The sequence below is a fragment of the Apteryx rowi genome, unplaced genomic scaffold (assembly GCF_003343035.1).
Source record: "Apteryx rowi isolate R43461 unplaced genomic scaffold, aptRow1 scaffold_17, whole genome shotgun sequence".
Taxonomy (NCBI): Eukaryota; Metazoa; Chordata; class Aves; order Apterygiformes; family Apterygidae; genus Apteryx; species Apteryx rowi.
The window spans coordinates 4,824,934-4,834,448 of record NW_020447974.1 but is presented as its reverse complement, the minus strand read 5'-3'; positions in this window follow the sequence as shown (position 1 = coordinate 4,834,448).

Sequence of the window (9,515 nt, the reverse complement as noted above, 5' to 3'; positions counted from 1 at the left end):
GCGCCGAGGCGCGCCCGAGCGCTCGGGGGAGGGCCGCGGCGGGGCGCCGGCACCGACACCCTCCTCCTCGGGCGACATGTCACGTCGGGGCATGTGATGCAGCCTGGACACAATGAGCCATTTTCAGCCCGGCACCCAGCACGGCTCCGCTGTGGCCCACGGCGCTGCCCTGGGTGTAGTCCCGCGGGGGATCTGGCCCAGTCTGTTGAATGAAAGATGGCCATTGTTTTCTTTTTTTAAGTATGATCGRATAGCTCGTGGAACATACACGATGTGATTTGGTTTTGTTGCTCTTTTAAGCAGGGTGACAAGTATCTGTGTTCATTGATCTGTGTGCTAGGAAGCAGCTGTATTGCACCAAGGTCTGATTTTAACTAATAACAATATTAGGTTTTTAGTACTTTTAAAAATAAAGCTGTTTTGTTAATGAAATATAACTCTAAAATATCTGAACACCACAAAAATTACAAGAGATAAGGATTTGTTTTTGTACAGACTGGGACAAATAGTCCCTTGTCTGAAAGACATTGAATTATGCAGTTTAATGTCTGTATATGCTTGTATCGGTCTTCAGCCTTTCTTTTTTCCTCATGAAAGTCATCTTAATTATAAACAGCACCATCTTCTCTTTTGTCTTTTAAACTCGGACTCCAAGGAGTTTAAACTTGGGAGTCTGCGGAAGCGTCACAGTAACTGCCACTGGTAGATACTAATTACGATGAGGGTAGTAAGTGCTCAGGTTGCTCTTCTGTTCAAGTGGTGAAGCCAAGGGCAGGGCAGGTTCAGCGCAGAGGAACCAGTTCCGGTGAGCGAGCACTCCAGCCCCGATCCTGCTACTGCGTATAGTCCTGTAATGACCTGGGAGCCCACTGTGCTTAGCAGCAGACAGATACTGAACACAAGCAGTCAGGACACATGGATTTGGGTTTGGGAGGCTTTCTGAATCCAGGACTAACTCTTGGACTGATAAAGATACTGAAGGGATACGTTGCTTGTAAACTTCAGGGAGACACGCCACGCGAAGCATCAGCTCACCAAGYGTACGCACAGCATGAGAAACCGGAGTCTCCAATATTTAGCAAGCAGAGGAGGATGCAGGATCCAAGATCACGGCAGCCTGATAAACAACCAGCCTGGTCTGCAGCCTCCGTAGTGGGGGTTATCATTTTCTAAAATTTCAGAAATATTACCAGTGTGTCTGACAAACAGGAAGCTGTTAGGCCATAGCTATTCATGAAGCTTGTTAAATGCACAACAACTGAACCAGGGGTTTAGTCAAGTACCTCTCACAAAACTGTCCCATAAGTCACTAATGAGCACATTTGCTCAGCGATTTCTCATTAAATATAATGAACATTAGGTATAGTATATCAGATTGCTATGATTAATGAGGTTTTACTAGAATATGATTCTGGTAAGTTTGTTATTACTGGATCATGCTTACATTCACTGCAAAAAATTAAATACTAAAGATTCAATTATAGAATGCTCGACTTGTATCATAAAATATATTTTCACTGACTTTCTACTGGGAAATGTTTCCTTCAGTTCTGTTTTCTCTTATTAGAACAAAACAAGCCAACTTTAACTTTCTTTAATACACGGTGCTCATGTTTACGTGTGGATCTCAAAAGTAATCCAATTTCCTTTGGTAAGTGGACAACTAGATCAGTACATCCAGCATTGCACCAAACAGCACCATGCATTTGTTTGTCATGCATATAAAAGTTTTAATTTCAGAGGAAGATACTTCCATGCTTGACTCAGACCTTGAAACTCTCTCTGTTCGGGCAGAATTGTGTGTCCAGGAAGAACTTGTTCAAAGTAATTACGCTCTTTGTGGAGTCAGCTGCAGGACAGACACCTATTCAGCCTGTGACTGAGCTTTACTGTTCTTCTTTCCCATGCAAATCTTAATGAGAAACAAAAACTATTCATTTAGAAATACATGTCATTGACAGGGCAAATTAAATTGCATCTTATTTTTATTGAAGTACATATGTTTTGTTCAGAGTACAGAACATAGAATCTACAAATAGAATCATCTAAAATCATAGAAATCATAGAGAATCATACAAATATTTTCTAGCTTAAATGTTTTCATATTCCTTAAAAGTTTTTAAAGCTTTTGCAGTCAACACTATTATGATTACAATACAGAACATATCTGATAATACTACTTTCATTGTAGATTGCAAACCTAAGGTGCTTAGTGTTTTATGTAGTAGCTTAAAATCACATCTAGTCATGCCAAGGAACATGTGAAGTTTTGCCTGTCATTTGTACTTCTGCAACAGGCAAATTTTATGATTTTTCCAACAGCAAAGCTATACCTTATCAGAAATGGAAATCTACTCTCCCTCTTCACGTAAAAAGTTTTCATCATTGAGTAATTTGAGAGGATTCAGGATGTTCTAAATTTCCATTAATGAAGTTTGGGATTCTCTGTTTTCTTGATTTTTGGGTTTTAAATCTAATCTTCATTTTTGGAACTTTATTTGTGTAAAATATACTTTCCATACCATTGTTTCTTATGAGTTGACGTTCAACCCTGGAAAGAACAAAGAACTTGACTTCATCGTGGAACGAACAGGCAGAGCCATCTTGGCAGGACAATTAAGAGATTAAAGAAACTATCAAGATCAAAAGATCAGTCCTAAGCACGCAGAAGGGAGAATGAACACATAAGAGCTACCTGCTATCAACCCATACTCTGTGTCTGGAAGAATTAATCAATCGTTTGAACTCTACKAATATGAAGGGATGTTTAATAGTGGCTCAGGTGATGTGTTGCAATAGGCAGATCTTTAGATCTTGAACATCTAAAACAACTAAGATCTGGTGTCCAGCTATGCTCTTTGTGCAGCCAGATGTTCATTAGAACTGCTGTAGCACCTGCAGTCCTAGTAAAGGACCAGGGCAATATTGTGTAAGAAGACTTGATGATTAATAATTCCCAGAAAACTTAAAGCAAGTTTTGGGATGACTCAGYATTCAAAGTATTCTTACTCTATTCAAAAGTGTTGTCACGCATTCTGCAGAATGTCAGGGTACTCTGAGCTACTTTTAATAAAACATTCAAAATTAATGTTTTCAGTAGGTCAAATTATCATAAAAGTACCCTAAATGTTCCCCTGCTCATCTAATGCATGACCTCTCGTGCAGAGACTGTACATGTGTTAATTCAGACTTTTGAATACAGTTACATTCAGCGAAAAACTTGAAGAATCAGACCTGAACATGTTCTCCTTAAAATCAACAAGAATAGTTCTACATCTCAAAAGAAGAAAAAAAATTTTTTACTAGTGTTACTAGCAGCACAACAAACAAAATATGTTGTCATCACGAGTGCAAGCATTGGAATAATTTCATTCCTTGAATTCATTTCATGCATGAAACAAGTGCATACACTTGCCACCTATTAAAATAATATATTTTTGTTCCACAACTAATCAGACCTTGAATTCCTGGGTCCAATTTGAAATACTAAGTCCTGAATTAAAAATGCTCCCAAGTTAGGGGTCAAAGATTTTAGTCTGATTTGATCATGAAGTTCTGATTCAGGTAATAACTTTGAAATTCAGATTCTGAACTCAGTTTTGGCCAATCTTTGCCACAAATTAATGTTATTCTATGCATGTGTGTTCTATAAATTAAAGCTTACTGACTGAACTGAGTTTTTTGGTAAATGATGCGTTAGCTTTGTATCATTACCTGTTTGATCAGATCTGGGGGGGAGGTATGAAGGCTGAGTGTCTAGTCGGCTGCAATAAACCAGACACTGTAATCCATAAATTCAGAAACACCACAGAATGTTCCTGTCAATACTCATCTCACTGCAAGATTTGCTGCAGATCTGTGCTAGTTAAAACTCTGTATTGGTTATACAATTTAAAGTTACCCTGTTAAGAATTACATTAAGTGAATGTCAAATAAGGTTTACACACTTCCCACAGGAATTCCATTTATAGTCTAATTTCCACAATCTAAGTGAAATTAATTTTGGAGTCCCAATTTAATTTCAGGTTTACAGGTCAGTTTTGGCACCAGCATCTAGTGTAAATAATACGTTACAAGAACCTCTGCTGAATTAAAGGTGCTAGGCTTAAACTGGTAATGATCAACAGCTCTCCTCACAGAAAGCACACACAATATAGGAAAAGTGTAGGATCAGAGACTCCCTGCAGTGATCCTATGAAACCATCTATTAAAATTCTCTCATGATATGTATCGAAAAAGAAAAGGAAAAAAAAACTTTCTGTAGAGTATTACAGCTGCAGGACACAATGTGCAATTCAGGAAGGGTGGGCCCTTGCACATTTTGTTCAAAATACTGTGTTCTCCTTTGATCTCAACAAAAGCAGACCTAAGAGTCTGAAGGGAGGGTCTGGGATTCCTGTTTATGATGGATCACTCTTACCAATAGCATTTACAACTCTTCCATTAAGCGCTTCTGAATTTCAAGCCAACCACTCTACAAAACTGTATCTGGCCCTTCTTGCCTGCTCCAGGGAGGGACAGTGGACACAACTAACCATGTTGCATCTCCCCTCCTAGGTGCTAGCCTTACAAAACACTAAGGGTAGGAGCGATATCCATATGTGTAGGTGGTGGACAAGGACTGGAGCAGAAAGTCATTACTGACTGGGTCAGCATAAAATATAGCACAGCCTTCCATTCAGTGGAAGAGCAGGTTTGTAGCTGCATTTTCCTGTTCATAAAAAATGTTTCTCTTTTCCATATCAATGTATTAAATATCCATACTAGCAGCAGGGGACAACCAATTGATTATATATGGTAAGTGGTGAAAACAACTACAATAGGGTGAATACAAAGAGAACAAAATACAATCCACTTTTTTGTAATATCTTTCAGTTGCAGCAACAGGAGCTAACTAGTATTTTAGACATGACTGAGATATTTATATTCACGGTATCTATGTAATTTTTTTCTTACCTCAAATATTGTGTTTTTAACTATACAATATAAAGAAAAACATAAAAACGCCAAGTTTAAGCCTGCTTGTGAAAGCCCAGCTATTATTATAAAAGCTTTTTATTTATAAATAAAATCATTTTCAAAGAAGAAAAAAACCCTTGTGATTGCATTATGCTCTCACAACTAGTTGGTTAACCATTCCTCCAGATCTCAAGCTTTTTTTTTTTTAAGTGGAATCACACAACTTTGCTACAGGCAGACTGGTTCTCAGGTTGCATCCCTAGTGTATCAGCCATGATTACCTCTGCAGACCTGACACAGACCCAGACCCTGCAGTTTCAGTCTCTTATGAAGTAACGACAGTAAGCACTGACCACAAAACACTTACTTAGCACCAAACCATTTAAGACAAAATAGATCTTAAAAACAATAAACCAGTCAACACACTTGCCTCTCCTTCTGCATGACTTACCACTCCATTGCTGCAGAAAAGAAGGCCCAGCTTCTTCCAGCCTCTTCTGCAAAGTCTTGCTCTGTGTTAAATTATCTCCTTTGTCAGGCCCTGCCAACTTTATTCCTCTCTGATTTCTAGTTCTCAGCCTGACAAAACAGCTACATCCCTTGCAACTGGAGCTATCATCTTGTAATTACCACCTCATGGGTTTAGTCACATATAGCTGACCCAGGGGAACCACTGAATTGCCTTTTATTCCTTCATCAGCTAGCTCCCCATTAAGTTAGATCAATACATCCATACAGGAAAGTAATATAAACCATTGTATAGCAACTTCCTCTCACCAACCAGGCCACATACAGTGATCATAAAATTATTACAACTTGGTATTCTTTAGCTATTACGCTACACTGGCAAAAATCAATCTCTCCTTTACAAAAAAGATTTTACTAAGCAATAAAAGGGCCAAGGCCTGACAGATGATTCAGGAAAGAAGACTTCAGCCTCCAGTTTTTGTTGTACTAAGCACAATGCAAAATAAAGATCAATGTGACGAAAGAAGAGCTCACACAAGTAAGCCAATCTTCTGTATGCTACTAAGCCACATTAAAAAGCCTTTTAATCCCTTGTATGTGACAATGCCAGCAGTTTTCAGCCCAGAGAGTTATTTCATTCAGACTTTGTCAGTGAAACCTTTTTAAAGACACACATGGCCACCTGATTTTCATGTCTCGTAAGCAAAAGGAGTAGTACACTACTTCTGTATACCAATTCAGAGCTGCCCAAGTCCTGCAGATCACCTTTGGACTCAGCAGCTATGAAATGAAATGGGTATGCACACATCCTTCTTGAAAGAGATGCGCAAGGGACTTACGAAGGAAAGACCCACCCCAAACATCACTGAGTAAAAGCTCCATCCTAAACAATACAGGTGCATCTAATGGACCTTGAAACATGCAGCAGTCTGAGCCTCAGTTCCACTCAAATTACTGGAGCCAAGAGAATCTGTGTTCAAGGCTCCCTTTTATAGTAAGGCTATGTGTTTATGGTCAAATAATGGCTTTAAAAACTGTTAAGAATTAATGGAAATAAATAAATTTTCACATGATTGTAGCTAAGGGGAGTAGGGGAGAAATGGTTAGTTTATGGATGCACTTAAAACACAGGCTGTGGTTCCCCACCCCTCTTCTTCCTCCTCCCTTAGCATATACACCAACAGCTTTTTTTTTTTTTTTTTCTCTTAAATTGTTTGCACCTCTTTTCAGGGCTGTGTTCTTCCTGCCATATATTGTTCTGCAAGTAAAAAATGGTCAGGTGCACAAAAATAGCCAAGGGCTATCAAATAATGACAAGCTTAACAGCAAATCTGGTCACATGCACGCATGGTAAGCTGAGGCTCTGCGTGATCTTCAGTCTAGCTGGGCCAAGAGTACCTATGAAGCAACAGTGGTGGGCAGGAAGGATTCAACAGGCAGCTGCTCCAGCAGCACACCTCTTCCGCCGTGAAAATGACCAGCATAAGTGATAGTTTCTACAATTTTTTTCAGAGAGCAAGCCAGGCGGGATGGTCAGGTCACTCTTCAATCATGGATTTCATATGCAAAGCAGCTGAACACCCTGGGCTACTACTGGAGGAAAATGACACCTGGCAAGACTGAATTGGAGACAGACAGTCCACAAACAACCTGCTAAATGACAAAAACTACTGGTTTTGCCTCTTGCTAATACTGAGGCCAATAAGCAGTGTCTCAGTCTCGTGGGTAGACCAAAGAAGCCCAAAGAATATTTGCTTTATATTATATCAGTTACAAAGAGCTCTGGTGGCCCTTTCAGCTGGTAAGAATTGCCATGGTGTAAGGCCTGGCTGTGTTTCTGATGTGGGCAGCTGGGAAGAAGGGCGGTGGAGGGGCCAAAGGACGCTCTGTCTAAATCAAGGATCTCTCCAATTTGTGCTAGGGGAATGGCACAAACCATATAGAGAATCATGGTAGCAGTATCCAAAGATGGAAAAGATTATTAGGTCATTTAACACCTCTTCTAGCCAGGGGTGAGACCTAAAGTTTACTAAAATTAAATCTTTCAAACCCTCATTAAATGTAGTCAATCCTCATAAAAAAAATCTAGGTTAGTATTTATATGAAAGGCATTCCTCTTGCTACATAACATCTCACTGCCTCTCTTAAGGACATATCTGGAAATATTTTGAAATACAAGGTCAGCTGAGTTCTGCTGGCCATTGATTCTTATTTTTCGGAGTATTCTGAAATCATTCCTATTTATAGCTTTTTTTTGAAAACCAGTTGTTGGCAGTAGGCCCAAATTGTTTAGGCCCAAATCATGACCTTCCTTAAAACAGCTATAATCTGACTTAAATAAACAGAACTTCCCTCACACTATTACAGTGAGGAGGGATGGGTGGAGAACTGCCATATTTTTGACACACCCAGCAGAGAATATCTGCCCCTTTCCTCAGGCCTGGCTCTAGAGGAAGGGATTTTTTTCCCCCATTAGTGTGCATCCTGTCCACCCAACCACTTTCAGAACTGTATTCATCCTGTTCATGTCCCTCTCTACAAGTGAGTAGAGAAGGCCACAGGTGCCTTTAGGTGATGAGTGAGAATACGTACAAATAAACTTTCACAAAGATCCTTGAAAGTATACAATCCATCAGATGGGCTCTGTTTGTGCCAGGACATTACTGGATCTGGCGCGCGAGTGCACAATCTGGGTCTGATTTTCATTTACATCCAGGTCACTTATGCCACTGTAATAGTACAAGCGTAGTGGGACTTTAATATAAATGTGAATTGGGCCCAATGCATTTTTAGATTTTTGTAGCCTGCTAAGTTCATTGTAAGTCCCTAGAATTAAGAGTCTAACATTAAAGTCAAGTCTGATTGAAAGGAGCAAGTGAATATTATTATTTAGCTGCAGCAAAATATGTAAAAATGTAAGATGTTGTTTCAAAATGGAATCTGGATCTTTGGTATTATATTGATAGAGGTATTGCATAAGAGCGGAGAATCTGATGTGTGGGACATAAGCATTTCTTATCACTATCATTTACCAAACTATACACTCCCTTTCGAAGCATCCCAGGGAACATGAAGCCCATCTTCTTATAACTTGTTCCAGCACAATCAGTAATTTTTGTTTTATTATTATTTAATGGCATTAGCTTTCTTGCCTCAAATTTACTTAGTGCAACATCTTGCTCATGACAGGAATCGCCTTACAGAGCTCTTGGTGTGCTCCAGGAGGGAAAGAAGCCAGAGGAGAAAGTCTTATTTTCAGGCACTTTCCATACGCTCTCAAACTTAGTGCCAGTAAGATTGTATCTTCCCCACTAAATTCTAATAAATGGCAACAAATCTTTAAAAACAAGACAGAAACATGAAAGGAACATACCAAATTCATTTTCACTGGATTAAAAAATGGGATTGAACCTTATCCGAAGACCAGTGCAGACGGTGGAGGGCAATATTTATATCTAAATAAAAATGTAGTAATGCCCTATACCATATTTATAGTACCAATTATATCTAACAAAGTGTTGGGCTTTTTAAACTAAATTAAAGCAAAGCAAGCTTGAGCCCTCCGCTGGTGTAACGGAGGCCCACTGTCTTTAGCAGTGTGAAATCTTTTCAACCTATTATCGTATTAACTGAAATACGAAACGGATTCTCCCCTCTGAAGCCTAACGAACGTGTAAATCACGTCCTACACCGCAGCTCCGGCGCTATGAAAGCCGCGGCCGTGCGCGCGCGCCGCTCCGCCACCGAACGCGGACCGAGCGGTGACAGCGGCGGGGGCTTCCCTGCCGCGGCCCACTTACCTCGGGAGCCCCGCCGGGAGCGCGGCCGCGCGGCCGGGACGCACCGCCGCGCCGCAGGGCCGCCTCGCGCCCGGCCGCCGCCGACCCCGCCGTCTGGGGGCGGAGGGCGACGCTCCCCCTCCCCGCCGTCGCCTCCACCGCCCGGCGCGCTCCCACCCAGTGGGCGGCTGCGGCACCCTACACCAATCCTCGCGGGCTGATCTCATCCGGCAAGCCCCTTTCCTTCTGCAGTTCACCTTCCTCTCACCCTGCGGGTGCTCGCCCCGACATGATCTCTTTTTTTTTTTT